This window comes from Peromyscus californicus, unplaced genomic scaffold (genome assembly GCF_007827085.1).
Source record: "Peromyscus californicus insignis strain IS unplaced genomic scaffold, ASM782708v3 Scaffold_17__1_contigs__length_78620276, whole genome shotgun sequence".
In the NCBI taxonomy this organism is placed as follows: Eukaryota; Metazoa; Chordata; class Mammalia; order Rodentia; family Cricetidae; genus Peromyscus; species Peromyscus californicus.
The window spans coordinates 1,354,843-1,376,792 of NW_026294469.1; the positions used below are offsets into that span (position 1 = coordinate 1,354,843).

The 21,950-nt window shown below is 44.5% G+C and overlaps 1 long non-coding RNA gene across 1 annotated transcript; it reads left to right on the forward strand.

The window, feature by feature from the left end:
- Nucleotides 1-4,653: 4,653 nt before the first annotated feature.
- LOC128112526 (uncharacterized) lies at nucleotides 4,654-20,697 on the forward strand. The gene is made up of 2 exons (XR_008219009.1): nucleotides 4,654-20,058; nucleotides 20,166-20,697. It is a non-coding gene; the product is annotated as an uncharacterized LOC128112526 (long non-coding RNA).
- Nucleotides 20,698-21,950: the final 1,253 nt, after the last annotated feature.

A 21,950-nucleotide genomic window follows, 5' to 3' on the forward strand; every position in this document is an offset into this window, starting at 1 on the left:
GAGTCTGTGATAAGACTCCTATGGAGGACATATTAGGTCGGCCTGTGCTTAGGAGGAGATAACAATCCAGGAAATACCCCAGTGACTGAAGCATTGTTCCATTGCTCCATGCTCTGGAGAGCACTCCCCCAGCTCTTCCTCCAGATCACTGCTGTGAGCTGCTAATAGTGGTCCCTGTCTGCTGGCTACAGGAGAGTAGCAGAGCTGGAGGCAGGGGCTCACTCCAGGCAGCTAAAGAAAGATTGTCCTGTGTTTACTAATAAACAGACTTCAGTAGTGGCAACTGGCCATCCAAGGACAGAGCTGTCCCCTGGGCTTTCCATTATGAGACCCTTGGGTTCATTTAATGCATCTGAAGTAATAAAAGCAGTCACTGTCTTTGTAAGGGAACATTTGCTTCTGAAGCGAAATGAACTATGGAAAGCTAACTGACCAAATCTGGGAGGAGGGTTCCCTCTTTGTCTCCATCTGCAAGGGGCTGAAAAGGTCAGCTGCTTTGTCCACTGTTAGCCTTACAAACTGAGGAGGAGAGCTGAAGTCTCCAGCAGGGAGTTTCCAGAATAAGAATCACTTCCACATCTCCCGGACAGCTGCAAAGCCTGAGTCTGGGTTCTACTCTGAGCTTTTCATGACTCAGTCAGAACGTGGCTTTATTACTATTTTTTAATTGGATACTCCCTTTTAAGTGTGCACAACTAAATTATTTGGTATTTGTTTCCTTTTCTGAGGGACTTGGCTGATACAAATCTAAATATGCTGGAAGATTAAAGAAAACCAATGAATTTGGTGGGGCTACATAGGATCTTCAGAGAAACAGCAACAGGAGGTGTCTGGAAACTCACAAGGAACTGGTTCCTGGGCTGATGGAGGCTGAGCACTGCAAGCTGTGGTCAGGAAAGGGGCCAGAAGAGTCCCACGCCACTCCGGCCTGCAAACCAGCTCGAACACACAAAGAGCAAATGCCCTTTTGACTCTGGGAAAACTCTCAACAGGCAGGATGGAGCCAGCACACACCTAGCAAGGCATCTTCTTTACTCAGTCTACTTAGCTTCATTTCTTTCTTTTTTTAATTTGGTGTTTTGACATGGAGTCTTACTACATACCTGGCCTGAAGCTCACTCTGTAGCCCAGGATGGCCTCGAACTCATGAAGCTGCCCTGCCTCTCAAGTGCTTGGGATTAAAGGGCCTTGCCACCACACCCTCCTTGGTTTATGGTTTTTAATTTTTTTAATAAAAATTTTTTAAACTTATTTATTTGGAGACAGAAGCTTGCTATGTAGTCCTGGCTGGCCTGGTACTTACTTTGTAGCCCAGACTGATCTTAAACTGCAGCTGTCCTCCTGCCTTGGTCTCCTAAGTACTAAAATTACAGGCATGAGTCACACACACAGTTCCAAAGTCTGGCTTTATATCCAACACCTCTACTAATAAAAAGGTCAGGCTGGTGAGATGTCTCAGTGGGTAGAATCCTGTGCAATCTTGGTGACCTGAGTTCAATCCCTGGAATGCATGTGTATTAGTTACTGTGTTAGTATAATGTGTCACTGTGATAATGCACCATGACCAAAATCAACTTGAAGCAGAAAAGGGTTTATTTTAGTTTATGGTTCCATGGAACAGAGAAAGCCAGACATGGTGGCAGGGGCAAGAAGCTGGCCTGTCACATTTTCATCCAATACAGGAAGTATGTGTGTTGTGGTGGACAGTCTATAAACAGTTAAAGCTTGCTCCAAACAATTGGAGACAAGGGTTCAAATACATGAGCCTATACATGTATGTTCAGATACAAACCTCAGTATGATGTAAAGGTGGAGTGAGGAAACTAAGCTCTGAGGGTTGTTCTCGGACCTCCACACACAGTAAGTAATCTTCTCTCTCTTCTCTCTCTCTCTCTCTCTCTCTCTCTCTCTCTCTCTCTCTCTCTCACACACACACACACACACACACACACACACACACACACACACACACACACACACACACGTGCGCACTAATAATAAAACTAAAATAAATAAAACTGGATGGGCAGGGTGGTGCACACCTTTAACCCTAGCACCTGGGAGACAGAGACAGACAATCTCTGTGAGTTCAAGGCCAGCCTGGTCTACATAATAAGTTGCAGGCCAGGGGTCCAGAGAAAGATCTGTCTCAAAAAAAAAAAAAAAAAATGAAAGAAAGGACACTGATAATCTCAAGCCAGGTGTGGTGGAATATACATATAATAATTCCAGCACTTGGCATGAGAATCAAGATCGGGAGTTCAAGGTCAGCATTCCCTCACTGTGTTGTGAGTTCAAGGCCAACCTGGATGCATGGGACTCTGTCTCTGCTACTACTAACAATAATAATAGTAGTAATAATATAGTAATAGTAGTAATGAAATGCAGGTTAACCAACTCCATCTGTTTTCTCAGTTTGGTTCTGAACTCAGAAATGTGATGTGGCTAATTAGTATTTTGAAACCCCCCCAAACATCATTATATACATAGATAGGATCCTAATAATAAATTTGGTCATAAATTCCTGATGTATATTTATTATATACATGCATTCATATATCTGTATATCTGTTCATCTCTACTTTCCTTTAAAATGAATTTAGGTCAATTCAGAGCCATAAATTTGAAAAAACTGAAAATTTGGAGACTTTAGATTAAATGGAGTCTGTAGCTTGCACTGGTGGTTGATGACCTAACATCTATTTTATACTTTTAACAGAGTCCAATTTGGTGTGTGTGTGTGTGTGTGTGTGTGTGTGTGTGTGTGTGTGTGTGTGTGTGAGAGAGAGAGAGAGAGAGAGAGAGAGAAAGAGAGAGAGAGAAGTACCTCTAGCTACTTGTTTACTTACTTTTGTTTGTTTCCTTTTTGAAATAGGGTGTCACATAACCCAGGCTGGCCTCAAGCTCATTATGTAGCTAATACTGAGCTTTCATTGTAACTCCTGACCCTCATGCTTCTGTCTCCGAGGGCTGCGGTTACAGGTGCACCACATCTGCATGGACTATGTCTAACTTTAAAAGCTTTCTTCCCCAGACTACCTTGTTCTTTTTTTTTTTTTTTTGGTTTTTCGAGACAGGGTTTCTCTGTGTAGCTTTGCGCCTTTCCTGGGACTCACTTGGTAGCCCAGGCTGGCCTCGAACTCACAGAGATCCGCCTGGCTCTGCCTCCCGAGTGCTGGGATTAAAGGCGTGCGTCACCACTGCCCGGCCAACCTTGTTCTTAATGGGAACTCTCTGACCCAGTTCTGATCAGTGATGTGTAAATGGAAATCCCTCAAAAGGGCTTCGAGGGAAACTATTTTCAGATAAAGGGCAGACTCATCGGCTCCAGCCTTCTACCTTTTGGCCTTCTTTCTTTCCTCCCTCCCTGAGACACAGACTGGGTAACAAGCTACAGCAGTCCTCTCTCATCACTGAGAAGTCTGAGAATATGAGAGACCAAGGTCTTAACAGTCTTGAACTACTGGGTCCATGCCACCAACTGTCATCCTCTAGAGTGGTGGTTCTTTCTCTACCTTCCAAGTTACCACCTTTAACACGGTTCCTCGTGTTGTGGTCATCTCCCACCAGGCAATAATTTTCACTGCTGCTTCAGAACTGTAATTCTGCTCTGTTGTGAGTCATAATGTACATAGCTGTGTTCTGATGGTCGTAGGTGACCCTGTGACCCTATGCAGTCATGACCCATAGGTGGAGAACCATTGCTCTAGACTTAGGCATGAGAATCCCTTTAGGAACAAATTGTCTTAACTGGTTCAGGCTGCTGTTACAAAATACCATAGACCAGTGCTACCTGTAGTATGGATCTAGCCTCCCCCAGAGGCTCACGGGTTAAGGCTTCATCTCCAACTTCATGTTTTTGTACGGTCATGGAAACTTTACAAGTGTGTCTTGTTGGGGTGTTTAGGCCATTGGAGACAGGCCTTTTCCTTTTCCTGTTCTTTTCTTTGTAATTTTTTTGTTTGTTTTTGAGACAGGGTTTCTCTGTGTAGCCCTGGCTGTCTTGGAACTCACTCTGTAGACCAGGTTGGCCTCACACTTGGGAGATCCACCTGCCTCTGCCTACCAAGTACTGGCATTAAAGGCTTGTGCCACCCCACTGCCTAACTCCTTTATAATTTTTTTGGTTGGCTTGTGTGTGTGTGTGTGTGTGTGTGTGTGTGTGTGTGTGTGTGTGTGTTGGCACATGTCATGATATTCATGTGGAGCTCAAAGGAAACTCTCACCTTTCACCTTGCTTTTTAAAAATTACAATTAGTTTGTTGGGTAGTACATGTGAGTCATTTCACGCATGTGGAAGACAGAGCACAGCTTGTAGGAATCAGTCCTCTCCTTCCACCTTGTGAGTTCCAGGGTCAAACTCAGGTCATGAGGCTTGCCATCGCACTGGCCTGCCTTCCATTTCATTTGAGGCAGGGTTTCTTTCTGTGTGTGGAGGGGAGAGTGTGTATGTGTGTGTGTGTGTAAAAGTGTGCTACAGTACAGGATGGAGGCCAAAGAACAACTTTAGATGTTGGTCCTCACCTTCCACCTTATTCAAGACAGGCCAGGATCTCTGTTGGTTTTGTTGTTGTTGTTATTTTTCTGCTCCTCCTCCTCCTCCTCCTCCTCCTCCTCCTCCTCCTCCTCCTCCTCCTTCACCACATAGGCCAGGCGAGTTATTCTGTGAGATTCTCCAGATTTTCCTTCCTGTGCCTTGCCTCCGTGTAGGAGGGTTAGGATTACAGATGCTCACCCTATAGCACCTGACTTATTTGAGTTGTGGGTATTCAAACTTAGGTCTTCAAACTTGCAGCAAGTGTTCTTACCACTGAGCCTCTCACTTTCCTTTCACTTCTTGATCATGAGGTTAGTGGCTCTCCATATCATGTCCACCCCCAAACCAAAAGCAACAAGGCCAACCAATCATGGACTGAAGCCTCTAAAACTGTGAACCAAAATAATTTTTCTTTTTATCACTTGATTATCTTACTTTTTTCTTGAGACAGGGTTTCTCTGTGTAACAGCTCTAGCTGTCCTGAGTCCCACTTTGTAGACCAGGCTGGCCTCGAACTCACAGAGATCGGCCTGCCTCTGCTTCCTGAGTACTGGGATTAAAGGCGTGCGCCACCACGCCCATCTGGCTCTTACATACTTACATAGTGGCAGAAAGCTGACAGCTGGATGACTAACACACAACAAAGGTGTGCTGTCCAGACTTCTGGAACCATGGGAAATAAAAATCAAGCCATGTCTGGCCTGTGTGATAGAGGCCCAAGTTCTCCCAGATAGCACCTGCTCGCTGTGGCCTCGAGTGGTAGAAGAATGAATGAGCTCCCTCAAAGCTCTTCTACAAGTGTGTCAATCCTGCTGCGGATGTTCCATATACGAGCACACCCGAATTTACACTACTGCACATGGGTCAGTTGAGTTTCCTCTAAGTCTGTTGCTAATTGTCACCCAAACCAGTTCAGGTTCGGATAACAGAGACCATTTTTTTTTTATTCTTATCCATCTTGCTTGTTCAGTTAAGTTAAGTGAATATGAACAAGACGAATTACCAAGGTAATGATTTCCACATCATGGGGTTTGTGAAGCCTTTGTTTGTTGTGTCCATTTGTCAAAGGGCAGAAGTGAGGAGATGGCGTATCCTTTGTGCTTCAAGGGTGTGGCTGACAGCTGCTTGATCAGTACTGGGGATTCTAGAATATCACAGTACTTCAAACACGTCTTTCTTTGTGAGACGTGATACTTGTAATCCAGGTACTATGTACCAGGCTGGCCTTGAACACATGGCAATTATTCTGCCTCTGGCTCCTGATTATGGAGATTACAGCTGTGAGCCACACCAGCTTTCTCAGAAAAAAATTCTATTTTATTCTAGTTTTAATAAAAAATTTGTGCCAGGTGTGTTGGCCTACGCCTTTAATCTTAGCACTTGGGAGGCAGAGGCAATCAGATCTCTGTGAATTTGAGGCCAGCCTGGTCTACATGGTGAATTCCAGGACAGCCAGGGCTATGCAGAGACACCTGTTTCAAAAAACCAAAATACATACATGCATACATACATACATGCATACATACATACATACTACAGAATTTGTTTATTATGGTATGTATGTTCATGATGTAAGGGCAAGACAGGCATGTCACTACATACATGCATACATACTACAGAATTTGTTTATTATGGTATGTGTGTACATGATGTAAGGGCGGGGCATGCATGTCACTACATACATGCATACATACTACAGAATTTGTTTATTATGGTATGTGTGTACATGATGTAAGGGTGGGGCATGCATGTCACTACATACATGCATACATACTACAGAATCTGTTTATTATGGTATGTGTGTACATGATGTAAGGGCGGGGCATGCATGTCACTACATACATGCATACATACTACAGAATTTGTTTATTATGGTATGTGTGTACATGATGTAAGGGCGGGGCAGGCATGTCACTACATACATGCATACATACTACAGAATTTGTTTATTATGGTATGTGTGTACATGATGTAAGGGCAGGGCATGCATGTCACTACATACATGCATACATACTACAGAATTTGTTTATTATGGTATGTGTGTACATGATGTAAGGGCGGGGCATGCATGTCACTACATACATGCATACATACTACAGAATTTGTTTATTATGGTATGTGTGTACATGATGTAAGGGCGGGGCATGCATGTCACTTGTGAGTGTGGAGGTCAGTTCTCCCCTTCCACCTGCATGTGGTTAGCCCCGGGAATTGAACTCGGGTCACCACACTTGCCTGGCTCGTGCCTTTACCCACAGAGCCGTCTCACTGGCCTCAGCACAGTTGTCAAATAGGAGATGGTGATTAGCTGTATTCTTTTTGAAATGGATTTTCTCCAGTGAAATTACATGCCATTTTTATGTTTCTTTTATGGTTTTTGTAAGCATTGAAGTTGGGAGTTGGGAGCCAAGGAATACCACAAAGTCACCCTAAGCGTAGCAGCTTACCTCCTGCTCCAGGGAAGGGTTTCCCCAATGCAAATGTAACAACTGTGCTCTGGCAAGGGAACTCCCCAGAGAAGTTCTTACTGCTCTGTTCTGGAGAAGTGTTATAGTTCTACTCAGGCCCCTGGAGTGTAACAGCTCTGCTCAGCTAGAGGAAGATTTCCCCAGGGAAAGTATTACACTTATGCTCCTCCCTCTGGCTCCAGCAAAAAGTTGTTACAGATAGGCTCTGCCCCAGAGAAAGTGTCACACCTCACAACAAACCTCACAGAAGAGATTTACTGGGAAGGAAGAATACAGGGGGGTGGCTGCCTCTAGGGTGAGAAGCAGCAGTGAACCGAACAGGGCACAGAGCTTATATAGAGTTTCTTCAGGGGCAGAGCTTTCCAGGGTGGCTTGGGATTGGTGGTTTTTTGTAGCCTGATTCTGGGGAAAGCTCAGGGATTGGTGGGATTTCATGCTCAGGGACCTCAGGGATTGGTGGAATTCTGCAGCCTGACTCGGGCAAGCTCAGTGATTGGTGGGATTTCAAGCCCTGGTCCTGGGGTCAAGTCAGGGGCAGGCTGTTTCTTCCTTGGCCCTTTTCACCCTACAGTTTTGTTTTCAAGACAAGGTCTTCTGTATCTCAGGTTGTCTTCAAACTTGCTACATAGCCAAGGATCATCTTAAACTTCTGATTCTCTTGCTTCTACCTCCCGAGTGCTGGGATTACAGGTGTGGATCACTGCTCCCAGTTACCTGGTGCTGGGTGTCTAACTCAGAGCTTTGTGCATGCTAAAGAAGCACTCTACCTACTGAGCTATAATGCGAGAGATCCACAGATGTCTGGGAGGAAGACTTATTACTCATGAATATAGAACAAGTAAATGCCACTGCTGACCCAGGTGCCATTCTGCCCAAGGGCAATGAGGACCAACCCCAAGCTGCTTGATACAGCTCTGACCATCCAAAGGAGTGTGACCCTTCTTCCTCCACTCTTAGGCAGCACATATGCAGACAAGACCATGCCCTAGGGCTACCCAGAAGCCATTGACTGAACGGATTGAATTCCCACAACAGAGCTATGTGCCCATTTCCTACTATTTTCATTATGAACCTTTCAAACATGCATGTGAGAGACTGCTACACTGAGCCCTGTACCTTCGAAGTATTAACTTGTGGCTAGTTCCATTTCCTATGAGTCATTGTGAGGGCTAAAGTATGTCAGGATGTATGCTTTCCTTCATTGTACAAAGGCAGGAAATGTATAACCTTATGGGGTTTGCCTTTACAAACCCCTGTCTAATGTGTTTCGGTGCTATTCTCTGGGAATCCTGGGTATGGACCTGGCCAGTATTTAATAATAAAGTTGGCTTCGAATTTGGCTTCAAAATTATGGTAGTGGTCTTATTGTTGTCCAGGGGAATTAACATTACCTAACCCATCTCCTATTTCCCATGTCCACCATGATTATTCTGGAGCAAATCTGAGATATTTTATCTGCATCTTAGTGTTGTTGGTCCAAGACTCCAAAACAATCCCAGCAGACACAAGAGGTCATGCAAAGCAAGATTTATTACTGGGCAGCACAACAGAAACTGACCAGGGAGGGCCCACAGCACAGACTTGGAAGCTGACTGCATCCTCAAAATTCATTTCAGCAAGCATTTAACCACAAAACCCACACATATCTGTGTCAAGTTACAGTTACATTTTTCCACCAATCAGAACTCAAAGATTAGGGGTCTTCCCTACATGTTCTATCATTGCCGACCTATACAGAATGGAAGCTTTTCAGTCCAACCAATCAGATTTATTTCTTCTTTCTGTTGTTAGGGAGAGCCATGATGTTTTTAGAGAACTAAAGATGCACAACAGACAATTTCTGTTGTTTAAGGAGGAGGTGGGTCAGCTATTGGAAAGTCCCCAGCTTCCCTAGGGCTTGGGAACTTGAACTTTGGTTTCACTCCACAGGTAAAATGGAGTCTGGAGTCAAAATGGCAGTACTCAGGACAAGGGGCCTTTTGCCCGTTCCCAACATTAGTGTGTATTTCTGAAAGTTAAGGACTGTTTAAAAAATATGACTATATCCAGATGGGGTAGTTCAAGTCTATAAACTTAGCTCTTAGGAAATGGAAACAGGAGAGCCAGAAACTTAAGTCTTGTATATTATTAAAAGACTGAAGAACCAAAGCAACCCCATTTCAAGCAAGCCACTCACCCCAGCTTGAAACAGGCCTGGGTTTCAAAATTCTCAGAGCTGTTGACATAGATCCCAGGAACCCCAAAGTACAAAGTTAGGATGTTTGAGGGACTATCTGGTAGCAATTGATTAACCACAGACTACCCCAGTGCTGGAGAGAGTCTATAAAGTTTGACAAACAACTGGTCAAAACTGCAAAGTCGGGTAACACAGAAATTCTGGAAAGCCCCGAAAATGAGTCAATCAGAATTGTACCCACACTAGCACCCCTAACTGATGTAACCTTGTGATTTTTGCTTTTAAAAACTGAGCTTGCAGGCTGGAGTGATGGCTCAGTGGTTAAGAGCACCGGTTGCTCTTCCAGAGGACCGGGGTTCAATTCCCAGCACCCACATGGCAGCTCACAACTGTCTATAACTCCAGTTCCAGGGCAAAACACCAATGCACATCAAATAAAAATAAATAAATTAAAAAAACAAAAAACTGAGCTTGCAGAGGGGAGGGCACCTCCACTAGCCTCCGCTGTGTTGGGGTGGTCAACGAGGTCCCTGCTGTGGGCTTGAACTGCTTTAATAAACCTTGCTTTTGCATTTCGGTGAGTTCATGTCTCTGGTGGTCTCTTTGGGGGGTCTTGCACCCAGGGCACAGCAAGACCAGCCTTAATAATACACTTCCCAGGGGCTCAGAAGAGAAACTACGAATGGTGAGAACTATTTTTGGGAAATGAATAGAAGTACACCAAGCTCTTTGTCCATCTACTTTATTCCTCTGGGATAAAATCCTATCTACACAGCTTCAGTTCTGTACTCAAGCCTAGTTCCTTTCTTACCTGATTTGTCTCTACCTTTATCTGTTGTCCCCTCTAAGTTCTATCTTAATTCTCTCATTTTAGTTCTGCCTCATCTAGGTCCTTCTCATCTCGTTCTTACCCATCTAGATCTTTCCCCTCTGGCTCTTCCTCATCTTCCATCCTGACTTCCAGTTCTCTAGTCAAAAATTCTCTCCAGCCAAAATCCTCAATATCCTCTCTTTGTTCTCCTTATACCTCAATTCCCCTCAGTCTCTGAGGTGTTCAGTTATAAACCCAAGCCCTAAGGATCCTCTGGCAGAGCACCAGGTTTGAATTCTTATGGGGTCATAAAGGCAGATAAGAATTTTCCTCAGGCAGTGGCCGGCAGGCTTTCTTTTACAATCCAAATGAGTGCTAATGATCAGTTAGTCAAGAATGGAATTTATGTGCTCAATCTACATTCCTAGAAGTGTTTAGGTAAGAAATTAGGAGTCTATTAGTAAGGCTGAAAGGAAGGAAGGTCTCACCCTAAATTGCACAAGAAATAAAGCTATCCTCCTGACCTAGGAGTCAGGTGCTATTTTATTTGGCCTTGGATGCTTGATAGGTATTATAGATAAATACACTGTTAGGAGTTCTTGGAAGCATGCATAGCATTACAAGAAAATCACTGTAGGTGTTGTGCCCAGATCATGACCCCCAGAGAGACCACCAAAGACGAGCATGCCGGAATGCAAAAGCAAGGTTTAATTCTGGATATCCAATACAAGCCTAGGCAGGGACTTCGTCCAATACATCCAATGCAGTGGAGGCTGGAGGAAGTGCCCACCTATCTGCAAGCTCGGTTTTTAAAGGGAAAAATCACAAGGTTACATCATTTAGGGGTGCTAGTATGGGTACAATTCTGATTGGCTTGCTTCTAGGGGCTTTCTAGAAATCATGGCTTAATCTTACTTCTAAGGGAGTGGTTGCCTGCCACCATTTCTCATTGGCTGCCCTCAGGTGGGGGCATTTTTATGGTCAGTTACCCTGGAAACCAGGGAGAGGGCATTGCATAGTCTGGCAGGCATTACCTCGTGACTACCTTGTGACTCTGTACTTTTACACTTCCTGGTTTCTGAAATCTGAACTGACTGGTTTCAGTAACTAATGGCCTATTCCTAAAAAGAGAAATCTTAGGCCTTAATTTTAGGGTAAAAGCATTTTGGTTTTATTTCTAAGATGGCTCATTTTGGTCTCACATTTCCCCCTTCTCATGTGCCTAATGGAACCCAATCATGGGTTTTGGGCAGTTAGCTCCTAAGTATCCCTCTCTAATAATGGCCATGTATAGTTAGCCATCTTGTCTCTATGCCAGGGAGTTTTCTTTTGACCCAGCATTTCAGCCTTTTCTGAACAGGGAACATGGGATGACGTATTCTCTTCTGGAACTGCTTCGAGCTGGCATTGGGATGCCGATGTCAGGGACCCCAAAAGGCTGAAAAGCTAGTCAAGGACTGGGCAAAGAGGCAATTGTCAGAAGTGTGTGGCTCTCTGACCCTGTAGAGACAAGGAACAATCACATTGGCTGGGCTGGTCCACATCAGCTTTTAGCAAGTCCGGAGTTCACAGTTGTCTGAAGCAGTGGAGTCTGTGACTGAAACTTGGAGGTGACTGCCAGCCAAGTGGAAATCTGTTGAGACAAATTTAAACTAGGAACAGAAGTTAAAATTTATGAACTTATTTGGAACCCTTTGGTCCATACCCTTAGTAATGGGAAAAGCAGTAGTCCCAAGACCAGGAGAGAGGAAAAATACCATCTTTAGGAATACTTATCTGGGGTCCTTTAGACCTCTGTGAAGTGGGTCTAGGTTTTTATGACTCTTTGGATCCTTTGAGGCCTACTTACAAAATGACATAAAAGTTTTAGATACATTAGTATTACCAATCTGTACTGAAATCCATATTGTAGACAAAGCAGGTAATGGGTATCTGTAAAACAGCAGAAGTGGACTCATACCTTTGAGTCCCAACAAGAACTACAGATTTGGGTTAAAAGCTTGTGCATTTTCCTTCTGTCCAGAAAGCCAGGTATAAATTGGATAGAGATTTTTGACCTGATGAGAAGCACTTTTAGGTTTACATTTAGACATATTTAGATGACATCTAAAACAAATCCAAAATGTTGAGCTTGTGACTGAACAGTAAGTAGTCATTGCTCTTCCAGCTCATCAGGGCTCCTAAATGTTAAGCTCTGAACCATAGAACAGGAGAGTAATCTGAAACATATCTCATCCTAAATTATTTTTTTGAGACCCTCAAAGCTTAGAAGCTTTTCTATCTTCAGACCTTTCTTACACTCATATCTGAACCTTTATGACTTAAACTTTTATATCTTAGAACATTTTCCTAAAAGTGAGCTAACAAGCTAGATATAGCCTTGCAGAAGGATCTGGTTGTCTGATGCTGCCATGCTGACAAAGTTAGAGCTGGCCTAGCCATCAGTACTATCAGAAATCTGAGAAGGATAAAGTATATCTGAGTGCAGATCAAGAAGCTTCCAATCCTATAAATTACAGGGACCAATCCCTGCCCAGGTCTCCATAGCGTTGGAGGCATCAGTCAGAACAGCATCAATCTTCTTTCACCATCTGGCCCATTATGATCCTGTTTCCTGACTTTGGCACCAGCAGCTCCATCACAAGCTTCCCATCAGCTCCTTCACCAGGCTCTAATGTGACCATCACTTCTCCATCAGGCTGAGGGATGCTTCAGAAGAGACAGTGTTGCTCCCGGATTAACTGTCCAGTCAACTTGATGTCCACATCTGCCTGGCCAGCCCTGGTGACACCATCTTTGATGTGGTAGAGAAGACACTCAGACATCAAGGGGTCCTCATTCAGATTTACCAGATGGGGAGTCTCTCTCTCTTTTTTTTTTTTTTTTTGGAGAGAAGACACCCACAGTACCACCATCCTCTTGGACAGCCACGCCCATCTCAGCCAGCAATGCTTCTCTCTCCATTCTCAGGGCTTCTGTCTTACATAGCTTCTCCTCCCAAGTCTCATTCAGCTCGGCAATAATCTTCTCCATCTCCTGCAGCCTCTCCATGGCCTCCTCAGGCCCAATCTGGGGCTCAGCACTTGGGGAGAAGGAGAGATCCAGCTCCCCATTGTGTGGAGGAGGAGATGAGGGTGAAGTTGGGGTGGGAGGAGATGATGCAGCCGACAGAGCACCTCCAGGACTGCCCTCTTTTACCTTCAGACCTCCTAGAGTAGAGGCTGGGAGTCCCTGAGCCATCAGCAGCTCCCGCAAATGTGTCACCTTGTCCTGCAGCTTCTCCTGTAGCTCTTGGGTAAGCCGGGCATTGGGGCATCTTGCCCTGTGGTCATTGTTGCCATAATCCAGGCAGAGACATTGTGGTGCCTCGTACGTAATATTCTTCAGAGACCTTGGGTCACTGCTAGGATCTGGAAGCCTGTCTGATATAATAAGCTTTTAGATCAACATTTAAATGCCATATTCTGCAGATCTCTGAAGTATGAGGGCTGTCTAGGTATCTGAATAGACAAACTTTGTTTCTAGTTTCTTGTTTCAAGCTCAACCCTGAAAACATATGCAAGGGACTGAGTAAATGAGTAAACTTATCCCTATAATATTACATCAGTACTTCCTTACCCTGACTACAATTAAAAAAACTTGATTACTTATGACTGACTATTTATGTTCTCTAACAGCCTATAAGTAGCCTAAAAACAATGCTTTTAAGTTGAAGCTCTTCTAGCATCAAATACAGGTTCAGTAAAGAAACCAAAACAAAATATCAATATACAACATTCTTAAGCCTGAACGTACCTTGGTTAAGGAGAAACATTTTTTTTAAGCCATTGGGTTTTAACTCTAAAAACTGTTCTTAAAAGATTAAGATCTCTCAAATGTCTTCTGTAATATCAACAATAAAGTATCTTCTTTTACTTTAAGGGGGAGAAAACATGGCATCATCACAATTTGTATAAAGTAAAACCAAGCTCCAAAGTGCAAACAATTCCAAAGTTTAATATCTGGGATTTATTTATAATCCTTTTAGTTCTTTTAATTAGAGACTTGGATGATTTCTTTGACCCTACCTTTGGCAGCACATACATAGCCTGCCTGCTCCATTCTTAAGATGAAAACCAACCAGAATTAACTTTCAAATTCAGTATTTGCAGGAATAAGAAACTATAACAAACAGTTTACATCACATCCCCTCTGACCTTCTACAACCTTCCATGTACCCTCAGTCTGTTCCTTTGATCCATCAGACATTTAGACAAATTCCACTTTTTCTTTTCTTTTAAAACAGAAACTCTTTCCAAAGTCATTCTTGTGATTTCCCTTGGTAATCTAGAATATATTGTAAAGTTACAATATTTTAAACAAGAACAGAAATACATGCATATACCATAACAAGAATAACTCTCAATTTGCAACCGCACTGTACCACAGACAAGAAACTATTGGTGACATTCCATTCTTGGAGTCAGACCTTGATCAGGTTTTAGCCCCAGGGCAGGTCTTGGGAGCCCCACCCAACAGCATGGAAGAGGAAGAGGACAGGGAAGGCATGCACCATGGAGACAAAAGATTGCTGTTAACCTCAGACTTTCAAGAACACGAGAATGGCAGACTGAAAGTGACTCCATGCCCTGGCTAGGCCCACAGACTTGTAGGCCACTCCTCAGCTGTGACCCTGGAGGGGCAGTTAGTTCTCCACCAGCCCTCACACTGAGCTCCTTGAGGCTCCTGCTAGCTCCTGCCAACTCTGCCCCATGTCCACACAGGAGCCCAGCCAGAACCTGCCGGCCATATCTGGGCCCCACAGTGTTCACAGCCCGCCCTAGTACACAGCCATGCCTAGTTCCCATGCAGCCAAGCCTCTACTCCATAGCTCTCTGAGCGAGCTGGGGCCTCGAACCCACTGCGTCTAGGCCCCATGATGCTCACAGGTCACCTAGCCCTCTCAGCAGCACCCTGGGTCCCCGAAGTAGCAGCTGTGCAGCCGCTGCCTGCCGGACTCATTGCAAGCTTTCTGCTGCCTGCTGCCTGTGCTCTGGTCAGAGAGAGCAAGGAAGCAATGAGGGAGTTCAGTTAATCTGTGCCAGTTCAACCACCAAAGGGATCTCCATCCCTTCCACTGGCAATCCGGCCCACAAGTCTCAATGCAAACACAAGCTCAGGCATAAAACACTCATACATGTGGCCACAGTTCTCACACATTTATACATTTATATAGGTATAACAAATCACACTGACAAACAAGATAGGCAGAAAAAAAAGGCAGACAAAAGGAAGAACAAGGGCCCTACAGATGGTCCAGCAGACGAGAGTCCAGAGGGAGCCTCAATTATGCCAAACACCGTACGGACAGGACAGGGACAATTCAGCAGAATCTCCCGATCCCCAGAGTTACAGACCCCTCACAGGCATACAAACAGATGAACCCCTTATGGGCATCCTAACAGACGGACCCCTCACAGGCGTTCTATGACGGGGGGACCTGTGGGGACCCTGCGTCCTGATGAGGGTTTGGGACATCTCCCAACTCCTCCAGGGTCACCTTACAGGCACGTCCGCCAAGGTGCGAGCCTGTCAGATTCAACCGCCGGCTTCAGATAAGAAAATGAAAGTAAAAGGAAAGCAAAGACAAGAAAATGGAGCACTCTTACCAATCGGTGCAGATGGACCTCCGGAACTCTTAGGGGTCCCGGCGGGGGGTCTCTGGGGATCCCAGACAAGCCCCCAAATGTTGTGCCCAGATCGCAACCCCCAGAGAGACTACCAAAGACGAGCATGCCAGAATGCAAAAGCAAGGTTTAATTCTGGATATCCAATACAAGCCTAGGCAGGGACTTTGTCCAAAAGATCCAACGCAGTGGAGGCTGGAGGAAGTGCCCGCCTGTCTGCAAGCTCAGTTTTTAAAGGGAAAAATCACAAGGTTACATCATTTAGGGGTGCTAATATGGGTACAATTCTGATTGGCTCGCTTCTAGGGGCTTTCTAGAAATCATGGCTTAATCTTACTTCTAAGGGAGTGGTTGCCTGCCACCATTTTTCATTGGCTGCCCTCAGGTGGGGGCATTTTTATGGTCAGGTACCCTGGAAACTAAGGACATTCCATAGTCCAGCAGGCATTACCTTGTGACTACCTTGTGACTCTGTACTTCTACACTTCCTGGTTTCTGGAATCTGAACTGACTGGTTTCAGTAACTAATGGCCTATTCCTAAAAAGAGAAATCTTAGGCCTTAATTTTAGGGTGAAAGCATTTTGGTTTTATTTCTAAGATGACTCATTTTGGTCTCACATAGGAACCAGCTAATATACATAAAAAAGATAAAATATCACCAAGACTTCTTAAGCCATGGCTTGACCTTTGGAGAAGTTCTTGACTTTTCCAAGTAGTAGCTTTTGTGATGGTAGCTGAATTCCATTACGTTTTCCTGTGGCTTGCAGCACTTAAGGTAATCCTCAGCTACATAGCTAGTTCAAGGCCAGTTTGGGCTGCAAAATATCCCATCTTAAAAAACAATCAAGGCTTTCTAGCTTTTTACCAGACAATTCTTTGTGGTGCCAGAGATTGAACACGGGAACTTGAACATGCAGGCAGGGCACATTTCCACTGAGCTGTTCCCCAGCCTGTTAGACACCTCCTCCTCAGCTCAGAACAAGCACTCACAGTCTCAACTACAAGCTGTTTACTTGGTTCAAGCTAATGGATAAATTCCAAATGCTCTGTTCAAGTTAAACAAAACTTTTTGTAGTATATACACTTGTATATATAAGGGTTTTGAATCAGTAAACTCTGCCTCATGTTCACTTCCTGCTGCTTTGTCTCTTTTCAGAGATCAGGCAGGAAAATTCTGGGTGGTATGGCTTTCCTCAGAAATTATGATAAGGAATCTGGGAGTGGTTATGGTGATATTTTATTTGTGCTGAAATGTGATTTTATTTGTATGTTAATAAATAAAGTTGCCTGGGGGTCAGAGCCAATAGCAAACCATTTAGCAGAAGTCTGGCAGTGGTAGCACACACCCTTAATCCCGATCACATGACAGGCAGAATCTCCGTGTGTTCAAGGACACAGCCAGCATGGAGACACACGCCTTTAATCTCAATACCAACCATAGAGACCTGGAGGTCTGTATAGACAGGCAGTGACAAGGAGGTCATGTGGTTGGGTTTAGAACCAATGAGAAGGCAGAACAGAAAGTCAATAAAAAAAATACAGACACACAGGAAGTAGGTCTCTTTTCTCAGGGGAAGGATGGCAGTGGCTGGTAAGCTAAGGGCTATTCGCTAGTGCTCTGACTTCTTGGGCTTTTAACTCTGCATTTGGCTCTATGTTTCTTATTTAATAAGACCGTTCAGAATTACAACTACAATTGGTAGTGTTAGGATTCTTCCACTCCAGCTGCATGACCGCACATGTGCAGTTCAGTAGCTAAGCAAGGGGTCTTAAGTCCTATGTCATCAGTGCGCTGCATGATCACGCAAATGCACAGAGCCATCACATGATCAGTGCATGTGTGGCATAGTTCCGTAAGCCCACCTGCGCGTGGGCAGGGGAATCCTTAAAAAGTTGGACACAGACTCCTCCCCTCTATCCTCTCTTTTCTCTCCTCCCCCCACTCTCTCTATCTCCCTCTCTCTCTGCTCTCTGCACGTGCTTCTTCCCCAGGCCTGGTTCTTCTGCACCCCCCCTCCTCCTAACAAAGCTCTGATTCTGGGTTTTGCTGTGGCTCACGCCTCATGACCTTTTCACACGGTAACCAGCGCCGCTTATTATTTTTAAAACAACATTGGTGCTGTGACGAGACAGGCTCTCCTGGTGCTCTGCGCCTGGGGCTCTGTGTCCAGGATCCTATACCAAGGTTCATTGGACCTGCGATTGCCTGCTCCACTCTTTTCATTTGCCCAGCTGCCTGACCGCTCCACACAACACACCTTCTAACCAGATTGGTGAGTTTCCTCTTTCTGATCCCTTGACATTTCCTGTGACTATAGCCCAAGATACATTCCTCACGCCTGACCCCCTTGGGGGGTCCTCAGCTGTGTACCATAATACATTATCTCTTGATGAAGTATTGAATGCTGTCTGGACTCCCAAGGAGTCCTCTGGTACATATGCCCCCCAGCCCTTGCACCTCCCATGATGATGGGTATGGTAACTTGTGCTGATGCTGGTCCACAGATTACCTGCCCTCGGGGACACCCAGGATGGGAGTCTGGGATCCCATTTGTTATTTTAATTTTTTATTTTTTTCTTTCGGCTGCAGTCATGGGACATGGAGGCTTCCTCCTCTTGGATCCGCTCCTCCTCTGACAAATACCTTAAATATCCCCAGATACCAGTAAATTTGGCCACATAACAGCTGCTTGAACCCCAATATTTCACAGGAATTATCTAACTTTTGCCAACAGACAGGCAAATGAAAAGAATTACCTTATCCTCACGCTTTTACCTAAGCTCTAAACCCTCCCTTTCTGATTCTCTCTCTCCTGCCCACTTGTATTCCTGAACCTAAGGAATCTCTTACTCAAAAGAACCTTATCTTATCTGTTCTCTTCTCTGTTCTCTGGTACCAGGCAGGCTGCTAAGCACAGAGAGGTCTGGAAGCAGGCTAGGACGCATGCAAATAAGTTTATGATCAGGACCCACATTGGGATCATAATAATCTGGATGGTTTTTAGCCAGAGATCAGTTTACAGCCTCTCTCCTGTCAGGTCTTCCTAAAGCTGTCCTCAAACCATTGGGATCATAATAATCTGGATGGCTCTTTAGCCAGAGATCAGTTTACAGCCTGCCTCCTGGCGGGTTATCCTAAAGCTGTCCTCAAGCCAGCAAACTATCAAAAAAAAAAAAAAATTCATGACACAGAATAAAATCTGTCTCTTGTCTTCCAGAGCTCCCTGACATTAGGGCTAAAACTTAAGCATCTGGAGAGCAAGGCTTCTGACCCCACAGGCAGAAGTTTCAGCTGTGGCATTTAAGGTACCATGGGACAGATAAGAAAGCCTGTGAACAGAATTGCCAAGTGCTGGCACATGCTATCTGAGCGGCTGGATAAGGGCTTCCAGATCTCTGTTTTAGAAAGCCATGTGGGCTAGTGCATGCCCTGCTGGGCCATCAACTGAGTCTTGTTTGAAGTGCCACCTAGAGAGTTAACTGGTCAGTTGACTGCCCCTGTGCACCTCAGGGCATGGGGACATCAAACTAAGACCTCCAGCAGACCTCCTAGGCCTGGCCACAGGCTCACAGGGAACCCAAGACGTAGCATGGGCGATCCATTTCCTTCCTTTGGACACCACCAAGCCATTTACTCAATCCTGAGGGAGTTTTGGGGGTCCCACCTCTCCTCATTTCCCTATTGTCGGGGTAGGGGGAAGCCTCACCCACCTCACCAGACTTAATTGTATTTTCAGGGTTACTTAATAGGAAAAGATTTTCCAGCTAAGGTAGGAGCTTTCATTTCATTTGCTCCCCCCATGTGCCTCACTCCAGACCAGTCAGTGGTGCCTCTTCTCCTCCTCATGCACATAGACAGGGCCCTGCTCTCTCTCAAGTTCCAGAGGACATCAGAATCTACTGCCTTGTCACCAATTCCAGAAGAATGAGGTTTTACCCCAGAAGCTTTTCCCTTCCTGGTTCCCTCTTCTAATTAACTACTCAGCTAATTGTTATAGGATCACCATAGAGTTGGAGTCCAAGGACCATCAGATATACCCAGGTGGTGAGGAACAACCCCAGACCCAAAAGTGTCTGGGCTCTGCAAAAACAGACTTTAATATAACCATCTATTACCATTAAATGCTCTCAACAATTGATCACCTGTGTCTCCTGGATGCTAAACTAATAAAGGAAATAGGTGCCTTAAAATAATCTGTCTCTGATAAAGCTTATCTCAGGTAAAAATTAAAAACATATTTCAACCTCTCTGTCTCTCTCATTGACAGTAACCAATATAAGCAGAGTACCAAACACTACAATGGTCACCAGCCCAAGACTGCTTCTTAATATATTCAAAATTTTTTCTAAGCTGCAGAAACCAGCTTAAATCCCTCTGGACAGGTCAGATCTACTTCAGGTAAGTGCCAAACCCAAACTTTCCTGGTCTCGGGACCCCCTCTATTACCCTGGGAACCCCCTATGGGAAAAAAATTCTTTCTTCTAAGCTTTTCTCTGTCTCTCCAGCATCCTGTCAGACACAAGCAGCCGGAGTGCCCAGCCAAGAAAGATGAACAGCTCCAAGGCAGCAGACAACAGCCCACCATCCCAAGATGCCTGTCTACCTCAGAAGTCCCCTTCCCTACCCTCCAAGAGTCAATTGATGCCCACCAAGTCAGCTGGAAGCAGTTTTTTTCCGGGAGAAAAGACATCCCCATTCCTGTTTACCCGCTTTTTTATAATAAGCAAAAACTCTGGAATGTTAGGATTCTGCCCTACTCCAGCTGCATGACCACACATGCACAGTTCAGGAGCTAAGCAAGAGATCTTGCATCTTACATCATCCGTGTGCTGCATGATTGCACAAATGTGTGCAGCATGGTCATGCAATCAGTGCATGCCTGGTTAGCATGCCTCCATTAGCCCACCTGTTCATGTACATTGTCATCCTCTCTCCTTTCTGCTCTCTCCTCCCCCACTTTCTGCTCTCTGCACATGCTTCTTCCCCAGACCTGGTTCCTTTGTCCCCGCTTTCTCCTAATAAAGCTCTGATACTGGGTTTTGTTGTGTCTCATGACCTTTTCGCCCAGTAACCAGTGCCACTTAGTTTATCATTTTTTAAAACAACAGGTGGTCCACACCTTTAGCTCCAGCACTCCAGAGGCAGAGGCAGGTGGATCTCTGTGAGTTCAAGGCCAGCCTGGTCTATATATGTCATTCCAGGCCAGCCAGAGCTATATAGTAAGACCCTATTTCAAAGAAAAAAAAACCAACAAAAACCAACCAACCAAACAAAATATTACTAAAGAAAACATGATTAATTGTAGCCAGTGGTCAGGGAACACAGGTATGTTATACATACTCAGAGACTAGTTTTTGTCTTACACACACACACACACACACACACACACACACACACACACACACACTTGTTTTCTTTTCTTTTACTTGAGAAAGGTTAGCCTCAAACTCCTATGCAGCTGAGGATGACCCTGAATTCCTGGTCCTTTTGTTTGTACCTCCCAAGTGCTGGGACTACAGGCATGTGTTACCATATTAGACTCATGATAGTTCATTTTATATCAAGTTTCTCAAAATGACCCTTTAATAAGAAAATATTGAGGTTTCAAAGATGAGATTGGAGCACTTTTTATGGCATTAGGAAAAATAAACTATATTGTGAGTCTAAGGATTACATGTCATTCATTTTGACCTTGAAAATGATCAAGTAAAGAAAAGTAGATAAATGATGTCTTAGTTACTGTTCTATAGCTTTGATGAGACACTATGATCAAGGCAGATTATACAAGTAAGAGTTTATTTGGGGATTACAGTTTCAGAGGCTGAGTCCATGACTGTCATGAAGGGGAGCATGGCAGCAAGCAGCAGGTATTGTGTTGGAGCAGTAGCTGAAAGCTCACATCCTGAGACATCAGCCACAAGGCAGAGAGTGACATTGGCAACTCTTGAAACATCACAGCCAGCACCCAACAAGGCTACACCTCTTTATCCTTCCAAAACCAAGGCAAACTTCCCCAACAGTTTCACCAACTCTAGACCGAGCATTCAAATAAATGAGCCTATGGGGATCCCTCTCATTCAAACTACCACATTCCATTCTCTGGCCAACATAAGCTTGTGGTCAAATCATAATGCAAAATACATTTAGTCCACTTCAAAAGTCCCATAGTCTTTCACAGTCTCAGCACAGTTTAAAAGTCCAAACTCTCTTCTGAGATTCAAGGCAATCTCTTAATTGTAACCTCCTGTAAAGTCAAAATCAAAAAGTAAATTTCCTACTTCCACCTTATA